The sequence below is a fragment of the Ochotona curzoniae genome, unplaced genomic scaffold, assembly GCF_017591425.1.
Source record: "Ochotona curzoniae isolate NIBS_2020 unplaced genomic scaffold, NIBS_Ocur_1.0 scaffold_274, whole genome shotgun sequence".
Lineage (NCBI taxonomy): Eukaryota > Metazoa > Chordata > Mammalia > Lagomorpha > Ochotonidae > Ochotona > Ochotona curzoniae.
This window is the reverse complement of record NW_024467101.1, coordinates 8,078,838-8,089,464: the sequence shown is the minus strand read 5'-3', so window position 1 is coordinate 8,089,464 and position 10,627 is coordinate 8,078,838. Positions and strand designations below refer to the sequence as shown.

General features: G+C 48.8%; 1 long non-coding RNA gene across 1 annotated transcript; it reads left to right on the top strand.

Annotated features, from left to right (window-relative positions):
* Positions 1–1,037: 1,037 nt before the first annotated feature.
* LOC121172072 lies at positions 1,038–10,153 on the top strand. Its single transcript, XR_005886195.1, has 3 exons — positions 1,038–1,367; positions 4,687–4,895; positions 9,974–10,153. It is a non-coding gene; the product is annotated as an uncharacterized LOC121172072 (long non-coding RNA).
* Positions 10,154–10,627: the final 474 nt, after the last annotated feature.

The following is a 10,627-nucleotide window of genomic DNA, read 5'->3' as shown; positions in this document are numbered from 1 at the left end:
CAATGGCCGATGCCATGCCGATCCAAAGCCAGGAGCCTCTTCCGGGTCTTCTGCGCGAGTGCAGGGTCCCAAGGCTTTGGGCCGTCCTCCACTGCTTTCCCAGGCCACAGGCAGGGAGCTGGAAGGGAAATGGGGCCGCTGGGACTAGAACCGGTGCCCATATGGGATCCTGGGCATGCAAGGCGAGGACCTTAACCACTTGCGCCATTGCGCCGGGCCCTATAAACTAATCTTTGAAAGAGCTGTTTTCTCTCTACTGAAATGCTTTTGCACTTTTGTTAAAAATCATTTGGCCCAAGTAGGGGAGGGCAGCCTGGCACTGTGGCATAGCTGCTAAAACTACCAGCTATATTGCTGGCATCCCATATGGGTGCTGGTTCAAGTCTTGGCTGCTCTACTCCCAGCCCATTCCCTGTTAATGTTCTTGGGGAAACAGCAATGGGCGGTCCAGGTTTTTGGGTTACTGCATATGGACTGGAGACAAAGGAAGAAGCTCCTGGCTCCTGGTTTCCCCTGGCCTAGCCCCAGCCATTGTGGCCATTTGGGGAGTAAATCAGCAGATGGAAGAATCTTTCTTTCCTCTCTCCCTTTCTCTCCTTCCGCCTCTCTGTAATTCTGCCTTTCAAATAAGTAAGTAAGCAGATAAGTAAATAAATAAATAAATAAATAAATAAGTCGTTAAAGAAATCCCATGGGGGTGTGGCTATTGTAGCACAGTGGGCTAAATTGCTACTTGGAATGCCTGCTTTCTGGATCTAATTGCCACTTTTTATTCCAGACTCTCCTCCTCAAGATCTAGGTACCTGCTAATCACCCTCAGAGGCGGTGGGTGAGTACTTGAGTTCTTGCCACCCACATGGAAGAGCTATACGAAGTTCCTGGCTCCTGGCTTTAGCCTGGCCCACCTCTGGCAGTTATGGTCATTTAGGGAGTGGGAGAGAAGGAAGATCTTTCTCTCCCTTTGTCTCTTTCCCTCTCTCACTTTCTCTGTGTCACCCTGCTTTTCAAATAAATAGATACATCTTTTTAAAAAAAAAATCAGCTGAATATTTTTATGTCGATATACTTCTGAGCTAAGAATGTAAAAAATTTGGACTCCAATATTGAACTCAGGTGCACAAATCACAAGAAATCAACCCATGCAGAGACTGAATGTAGAATACCACAGGAAGCATTTATCAAACAATCTAATTAACATTGCATGTCATTACGTGTGAAACTGTAAGAAATTGACTATGAATTCCCTGACCATTTGAACGCAGGATGGAGTCAACAGAGTATATTGAAATAGGACTGGACTTTGGGGCCAGGAAGATCAGCAACCTGACCATGATTTTACCACTTACCACTTGGCATACACTGAGCATGTAAGTTAACTCGTTCACCTCTTTGAGCTACACCTTCTCCATCCTTCAGGGCAGATCACATTTCTTGCTTCGTAGGATGAACTTGTGAATTCATGAGACGGAGCCTGCAAAATGGCTTGGTGCTAAGTGTCATCGACAGTAGCCACAGCAAAGGTAGATCCAAGGAATGTCTGGTGGGTTTTTTCCCCATGTGTCTGTTGCCCTCTTCCCATGTATCAGAGCAAATGCCCACTTTCAGTAGAACATATATGTGTGGTGCAGTGATGAGACACCCGTATCCTGTATCAGAGTAGCTGGGTTCCAATCCCACCTCTGCTTCTGGTGCCAGCTCCCTGCTAATGAGCACCGTGGGAACCAGAAGGTGATGGCTCAAGTGCTTGAGTTCCTGTTGTCCACGCAGGAGACCTGGACTGTTTTCTGTTTCTGGCATGAACCTGACCCAGCCCTGCCTGTTAAACAGAGGTTTGAGGGAGTGAATTAGTAGATGGAAGAGCTGTCTGTCTCTGCGTCTCTTTCAAATAAACTGAAAATAAATTTTAAAAGTTTATTTTAAAAACTATGTATACTATGCAAATATACCTTACAAATATAGCTTCAACAAGTGTTCACAGTTATTTCTTTCAGCCAAGCTACTATTTTTTTTTTTAAGATTTATCAGAAAGTCAGATTTACAGAGAGAAATAGAGACAGAGAAAGATCTTTCATCTGCTGGTTCACTCCTCAAGTAGCTGTAACAGCTGGAACTCAGCCAACCCAAAGCCAGGATCCAGGAGCTTATTTCCCACTTAGGTGTAGGGTCCCAAGGCTTTGGGCCGCCCTCTACTGCTTTCCAGGACCACAAGCAAGGAGCTGAAACGGAAGTGGAGCAGCCAGATATAAATTGGTGTCCCTATGGGATCCCGGCATGTGCACTAGGCTACTATGCCAAAAACTACCGTTTTTTAAATCATTATTATTATTTTATTTTTGACAATCTTTACATAGTTAATTAGGGTAAAAAGGTTCAAGGGCTATAGAAAAGTGGGTAAGACTGTTATTTCCATATTGTTTCCTTCAGGTTTAAAGGGGGGTATTAAGGGAGAAGGCCCACTCAATTTCCCACCCTCCCCAGGTCCCAGATGTAGGGTATGCTCTGAGGTTCTTGCTCAAGTGGTTTTGATAGTTCACCAGTAATGAATCACTGCCAATCTTGCCACTCCAAGCACTATGAGGTCTTTGAAGAATCCACCGATTGACATAGTCCATCATAGAGTCTCCATTTGCCCCGTATTTCATTGCCAACATATAACTGAGATGGTTGATTGACCTGTTCTGTCTTCTCTCTTTTCTTGGTTAGGGTTCTGAGTCCAGCATTTCAATTGGGGAGATCTCCAAAGAAACTTTGTCTGAAGTGTTCTCAGACCAGATTCTTGTATGTACTAGCAAGTACAGGGCCCGGCTCAGTCCATCGCCTTGATCAGCTGGTGGTTGCGATCGCTGGGTTGGTTCTGTTTTCAGACCTGACTTCAATGGAGCCAATGCAGTCCAGCCTGGTTCTGCCCAGCACATACTCGGCCCTCACATAAACCAGTGGGAGCTGCAGCCTAGTTGGAGCGACCAACAATAACCCCCACCAGACCCGCCCTCTACCCTGGTTTGCCAGTATGTGTAGCAGTAGTCCAGTCTGTCCCACACCCCATTCCACCCCAGCCCCTGTCCTGGTTTTCGTGCCCTCCCGTGGAAGTGGTAACCCAAGAAGGAGGAGCCCACTATTTCCCTCCTTTATCTGCATGTTCTGGGGCCCCATATAGGTGCTAACTCATGTCCCAGCTGCTCTACTTCCCATCTAGCTCCGTGCTTGTGGCCAGGAAAAGCAGTAGAGGACAGGCCAAAGCATTGGGACCCTGCACCCGCATGGGAGACCCAGAAGGAGCTCCTGGCCCCTGATCAGCTCAGCTCTGGCTGTTGTGACAACTTGAGGAGTGAACCAGTGGATAGAAGATTTTTCTGTGTCTCCTTCTCTCTGTGAATCTACCTTTCCAATAAAAAATGAATAAATAAATAAACTTTTTAAAAATTGTATTTCAAAAAAACATTTAAAGAGATTTTTTTAGAAGGTAGAATTACATGAAGAGAGAGAACAAAAATCATCTGTTGGGCCCGGAGCAGTGGCCTAGCAGCTAAAGTTCTCTCCTTGAACACGCAGGATCTCATGAGGGCTTCAGTTCTAATCCTGGCAGTTCCACTTCCCATCCAGCTCCCTGCTTGTGGCCTGGGAAAGCAGTCGAGGACGGCCCAAAGCCTTGGGACCCTGCATGTACGTGTGAGAGCTGGAGGAAGTTCCTGGCTCCTGGTTTTGGATTGGCGCAGCACTGGCTGTTGCGGTCACTTAGGGAATGAATCATCGGACGGAGAAAAGCTTCCATTCTGTCTCTCTTCCTCTCTGTATATCTGATTTTGCAATAAACATAAATAAATATTTAAAAAAAAATTGACAGAGTTGCCAACAAAAGTAGAGAAAGAGAGATCAATCTTGTAACCATTGCATTAGTCTCCTAGTGGGCATAATGGCGAGGGCTGGGCCGGGCCAGAGCTGGGAGCTTTATCCAAGTTTCTCATGTGGGTGCAAGGGTCCAGGCACTTGGGTCATCTGCTGCTGCTTTTTCCAGGTGTCTTAGTGGGAGCTGGATCAGAAGTACAGTAACTGGGACCCAAAACAGTTCCCAAATGGATTGGTAGCATCACTGGTGGCAGCATGACACTATGCTGCCACAATGCTGGCCCCTAAATTTAGCCCTTAAAAAAAAAAAGATTTATTTATTATTTATTGGAAAGTCAGATGTACAGAGGGGAGGAGAGTCAGAGAGGAAGTGTTCGCTGATTCACTCCCTAAGTAGCTGCATTGACTGGAGCTAAGCTGATCCAAAGCCAGGAGTCAAGCTTTTTCCAGGTCTCCCATGTGGGTGAGGGTGCCAAGGCTTTGGGCCGTCCTCGACTGCTTTCCCAGGCCATAGCAGAGAGCTGGATGGGAAGCAGGGCTGCTGGGATTAGAACCCGCACCCCTATGGGATCCTGGTGTGAGCAAGGTGAGGACTTCAGCCACTAGGCACCATGTCAGGCCCTATTTTTTTTTTTTTTTTAATGTTTTTCCACCCACAAAGAAGACCAGGACGAAGTTCCTGGCTCCTGGCTTTGGCCTGTGCCATCCCTGGCTGTTGTGGTTATTTGAGAACTAAATAATCAGTAGACGGAAGATCTCCATATTTTACTTTCTATCTTTCTTTGTACCTCTATTGCTCCGCCTTTCAAAGGAGTAATAAATCTTTTTTTTTTTTTGAAGAATCTGAAAAGGAACATCCACATCTGGAGACTTGTTGAGGCAGAGCTGATGATGCACTGGAGGTGCTGATGAAAGCATCTGTTACATGCATGAAAAGAATGTGGCCGAATGGAATCCAACCTGCAGTCTTGTGATGAACACTGCAGTCAGCCATAGAACTGCAACCTGGCTCTTCTCAGGTGTCTCACAGCTTCTAACCGGTTGGCCAGGTAAACCAGCTGGTTCTCCCTGTCCTCTGGCCTTCTGTATATGCTCATCTTTCTCTCCTTGAATCTCCTCCTCGCTTGACCTTCAGCTCAGCGAATTGCTATCCTTACTTCTAAATCCCTACGTCCACGTTGTTTGGACACCCCTTCCCTGCCCCCTCTGCCCATGATCTGAGATAGGCTCCTGTGCAAGCACTGCGGTTAATACTGTCTTTTCCATCAGACTGCTCAGCTTGGCTTCTGCTGGCTTTGCCTCTAAGTCCCAGCGGGGCAGGAGCTGGCTGTGTCTTGTTCACTGTCACAGAGTAACAGGAGTCCTCAACAGATATTTGCAACAAATGGAGGGATTTGTGTGCATCTCTGTGGACTCCTGGCTTCTCAGACACATGGGGAAACTGAGGCACCTGGAGGTGGGGCTGGGAAGGGAATTGAGATGATCAGATATCAAGTGCAATGCTCTTTCATTCCCTTTGACTATTTTTTTTTAAGTTTGCTTTAAAGGCAGTGTTGTAGACAGAGAGAAAGAGAGGGAGAGATAGATAGAGAGAACTTCAGTCTGACAGTTCAGTCCCTGAAGCAGGAGCTTCTTCTAGGTCTCCTATGTGGGTGCAGGGACCCTTCCTCTGCCATTTTCCCAGGAGCATTAGCAGGAAGATGGGCCAGAGTGGAGCAGGGAGGTCATGAACTAGCGCCTGTATGGAATGCTGGCATCTTTGAGGGTGATGGGTTTATGGCTACGCCAGGATACCAGCCCGTCAACTTCTTAAATAACTTCATTCCTCCCCAGCGGAGTGCCCATGACTTAGTCTTTTTCTTCCTTTGTCATTGCCGCAGAGGTTAGGACTGTTTCAGAGAATTATTTTATAACAAATGAGATCGCAGGGTAGAGAAAGATTTATCTGACTCCCAGGGTAAGGAAAGCATGAGCCTTTGGACCTTGGATTTAAATGAGCCAGCAAATCCCTGCTAATTCTCTTCCCTTGCTGGGTCCCATCGGCCTCACATTCAGCAAGGAGAAAGTCAGCCGGTGTCACTGGTGATTTATGCCCTGCTGCTTGCTCTCTTCCCCTAGAACATTAAACACCCTGAGCAGAGGGGGAAAGAAGAGGTAGTCTCAGGATGCCTGGCTGTCAGATGGGTGTCTGGGGAAGTGGCCGGGGAGGGGGTGGGGCAGCGTGGGCAAGAGCTCTCTTCTGTGCTGGGAAACAGCAGGAGGTTGAAAAGTTAAAAATAAAACCACTCAATAATAATAAAGGCTCATGGGTCTTCCATGAACAAGGGAATCTCTTGTTTGCTTGGACCTCTGCAAAAACGGATTGGCCACTGAGCCAGGAGACTCCGGGTGTCTGTTTTCCTCATCTGTTGAGTACCTTCCAGGAAGACCTCCCTCCACTTAGACCTCCATTTCCCTGGCTGTCAAGGAAAGGGCTGGATGATCTGAGTTCCCTCCAGCCTGGATCTGAAGCTAGGCTTGCAGCAGCCTTGCATGGAGAGAGAGAGAGAGAGAGAGAGAGAGGCAGTGTAATGCAGTAGTTCACCATATCCTACTATTCACTTAGTAGTTAGCCAGGGGACTTTGTGGTTAACCTTACGAACTCCAGTTACTGCAGCTACACCTCCAGATTGGCTGTGTGACCCAGGGCAAGTCCCTCAACTCTTATTTTAAGATTTATTTATTTATATTGGAAAGGCAGATTTTCCTGAGAGGAGAGAGAAAGGAAGATCTATTAGCTAATGGTTCATTCACCAAAATTGCCACAATGGCCAGGACCAAGCAGATGCAAAGCCAGGAGCCAGAAGTTTCTTCCAGGTCTCCCATGTGGGTGCAGGGTCCCAAAGCTTTGAGCCATCCTCCAGTGCTTTTCCAGGGTACATGCAGGGAACTGGATGGGAAGTGAAGCATGTGTGACACGAACTGGCACCCATATGAGATCCCGTTGATTGCAAGATAAGAATTTGGCCAGTTGAGCCATCACTCTGGACCATATTCCTCACCTCTCACAGAGTTTCATCAGCACTGTATAGTTCATTGCCAAAAGCTTCTGAGTCGATGGCAAGAACGCACCAGGCCTTTGCATGTGGTCCTGGCACTGAGTTAAGAGTCAGCTCTGTTGGAAGCTGTGTGCTTTCGATGGTCTCCAAACGTGGACTTCGAGCCTGGGTGCTGGTGGTTTTGGGGCAGGGGGTTTTCCAGCATGCACTTGGAAGTTCTGGGCAGAAGGCTGGAGGAGCTATTTCAGTGGGTTCTTGATACTATTTGTAGCCACTGAATTGGTCCAGGCCTTAGGAGAAGTCCTGGGCAGAGGAAACTCGGTGCTGCTGTGCTGTCTTCCCCAGCCGGACAAAGGGCTAAGGGAGATGATGAATGCAGAGAGAAGGAGGGAAGCCGCCCTCACTGGGAGGCACTCGCAGCAGGCCCACTCCTTCCTTGCTAACCTCTTGTCAGTTTCATCCTCTCTGTTCCAATCCTGGGAGAATTTAGAGGGGCTGCTTGACCTTTCACAGATGGATTTAGTTAGTCACACGGAACAATCCATCAATCCTGTTAACACAGTGGTGTTCTCACCTCCACGGCATGGATTTTTTCCCCCCAGTTTAAGTGGGATTAGTGTCCCTCGGCACATCGTTAGAAGGGTTGTCCAGAGTCAGTGGTGGCTCTATCACCAGATCCCTCAGTCGTTTTCTTTTTTTTTATTATTTACTTATTATTTTTTTAAAGATTTATTTTTATTATTTTTGTTATTGGAAAGGCGGATGTACAGAGAGGAGAGACAGAGAGGAAGATCTTCCGTCCGATGATTCACTCCCCAAGTGAGCCGCAATGGCCCGATACTATGCCGATCCGAAGCCAGGAGCCTCTTCCGGGTCTCCCACGTGGGTGCAGGTTCCCAAAGCTTTGGGCAGTCCTTGACTGCTTTCCCAGGCCACAAGCAGAGAGCTGGAAGGGAAGCGGGGCTGCCGGGATTAGAACCGGCGCCCATATGGGATCCCGGGCGTGCAAGGCGAGGACCTTTAACCACTTGCGCCACCGCGCCGGGCCCTATTTACTTATTTTTAAAGATTTATTTTTATTGGAAAGGCAGATATACAGAGAGGAGAGACAGAGAGGAAGATCTTCTGTCCAATGGTTCACTCTCCAAGTGAACGCAACGGCCGATGCTATGCCAATCTGAAGCCAGGAGCCTCTTCCGGGTCTCCCACGCGGGTGCAGGGTCCCAAGGCTTTGGTCGTCCTCTGCTGCTTTCCCAGGCCACAGGCAGGGAGCTGGAAGGGAAGCGGGGCCGCTGGGATTAGAACCGGTGCCCATATGGGATCCCAGGCATGCAAGGCGAGGACCTTAACCAATTGTGCCACCGCGCTGGGCCCAACGTGCAGGGGAAGTGGTCTCATTCCCCACTGAACCAGGGGCACCCGGCCTCTGACTTCCTCTCCTCCTCACCTCCCTCTACCCTCAAGTTGCTCAACCTCCCTAGACCTCAGTTTCCTCATTTATGCCATGCGGGTGGGTTGCCCAGCAAGGGCTTCCGAGTCCTCCTGCTGCAACTCTGTGATTCTCTGATGCAATCACCAAATAAAGTGAAGCTGATTCTTCTTCATTCTTTCTAACTTCTAAAAATGTTTATTTTAATATTGTTTACATTGAGAGGGATGGCTGCCCAAGTGGGCCTCCAATTAGGGTGCGGAGGGTGGTGGTATGGAAGAAGGTGAGTGGGACAAATGTTTCAGTTCTTTTTATTCTCCTGGTCTTCTGGGGATGCTGGGGAGAGGATTGATTCTTGCTGTCTGACTACATCAGCACCCCACAGTTGGGGGACAGTTATTAGATGATGCCTTAGAGACCCCCATATGGGGAAGAACGTTCTGAGAGTGTTACGTGAGTGGTTTTGGCAGTTCTGAGACATCGTTGGCTTTGTTGCACCTGAGTGGGGAAAATCTTTTCCAAGGTCTCTTGGCTGACCACGTCCACCTCAGGGTGCACCCATATACCCAGACACTTGTTATCAAAGCTTGGCCAGGAGAATTGTCCAACCTGTTCTGCTTTCCATGCTTTGGTGAGCCATTTGACATCCTCTGCTGGCCGTCATGTCTCCCATGTGCATCTGTATGCTGCCCACAGGGATCAGCAACCAAAGAGGCCGAGTCCCAATACATGCTCTCCGACGTTGGACCATGTTATCTTGTGATTGTCCCTGAGGCCGTGGTTTTGAGTGCAATGATCTGGTTGGGGAGTCTCCCAAGAAGCCTTGCCTGGGGTGACCTCAGATTTGATTCTTGTGTACACCAGTTAGGGCAGCTCAGGTTTGGTCTGTCACCTTCACCAGCCAACACGCAAACCAGTGGATACAGCTGCATAGTCAGTTTTGCCCCCAGCCTCATCTCTCATGCAAGCTGACAGGTGCTGTGGTCTAGTTCAACCTGGTCTGCTAAAAGGCCTGGTTTTCATGCACACAGCGAGTACTGCAGCCTAGTGGGGTAACCTCCAATAACCCCCACCAAGTCCACCCCCAAGGCTGGCTTTGCATGTGCTAGCAAGTGCCCTGTCTGTTCTGTATCCCATCCTACTCTTGTGGACACCTATGGGTGCCGCAGCTTAGCTCAGCCTGCCGCACCGCCCCCAGACTCAGCCCACACATATGTCCCAGCCTTGACTCATGCTCATCAGCCAGAGTTGCAGGGGAGTACCCAGAATTTCCTTACGAGGCTGGTACTCAGCCCCTGATCTTGCACCTACCCTGGGGTATGCAGTTCATCCTAGTAAGACTTGCAGCTAGTCCCGGGTCTTGCCAGCTGGTGCTGTGGCATAGCCGGCTGGCCGACACTCCCTCTCACACCAGCTGGTGGGTCAGCCTAGCCCAGTCTGACCCAGCCCAAATGCCAGCTGATGGGTGCTACGGTGGCTGACTCTTTAATCAAAGGGTGGTTGGTAGAACTGAGAGGCTCGAGAGGGAGAGATGACACATGTCCTACCCGGTCATTTTCTGAAGGGGAACACTGAGGTTCTGAGAGTGGGGTCGGATCAGGTGGTGAGTCAGAGTGTCTTATCTGGGTCTCTAACCCAGGTCTCTCATCTCCCATTGCAGCTGGACTTCCCTGGCACTGGACAGCTCAGTACTCACTGGAGGATGATGGGAATCAGAGCAACCAAGTGCTACTGGGCAGATGTGAGCTCCTTAACCCCAGCATAGCCTGCTTCCCACTTAAAAGCCCCCTGACTCTTTAGGACGGATGGCGAGTCTGCTCGAATGAAAAACTAGCTCACTACTGGAGTATGTCCTTGAGTGCCCACAGTCTGGTCATTGGGTACTGTCCTCATCAATTTTCAACACCTTCTGCCGTATACTAATGATTACTTCTTTCTTTAATCAATTCAGTGTTTTGTGTTTTTTTATTTTTATTTTTAAAGATGTACTTATTTTTATTGGAAAGGCAGATGTACAGAGAGGAGGAGAGACAGAGAGGAAAATCTTCTGTTCCATGATTCACTCCCCAAGTGGCTGCAATGGCTGGTGCTACGCCGATCTGAAGCCAGGAGACAGGAGCTTCTTCTGGATCTGCCACATGGGTGCAGGGTCCTAAGGCTCTTAGCCATCCTTGACTGCTTTCCCAGGCCACAAGCAGGGAGCTTGATGGGAAATGGGGCAGTTGGGATAAGAATTAACACCCACAAGGGATCCCAGCGCATACAAGGCAAGGACTTAAGCTGCTAGGCTACTGTGCCGGGCCCACAAAATACT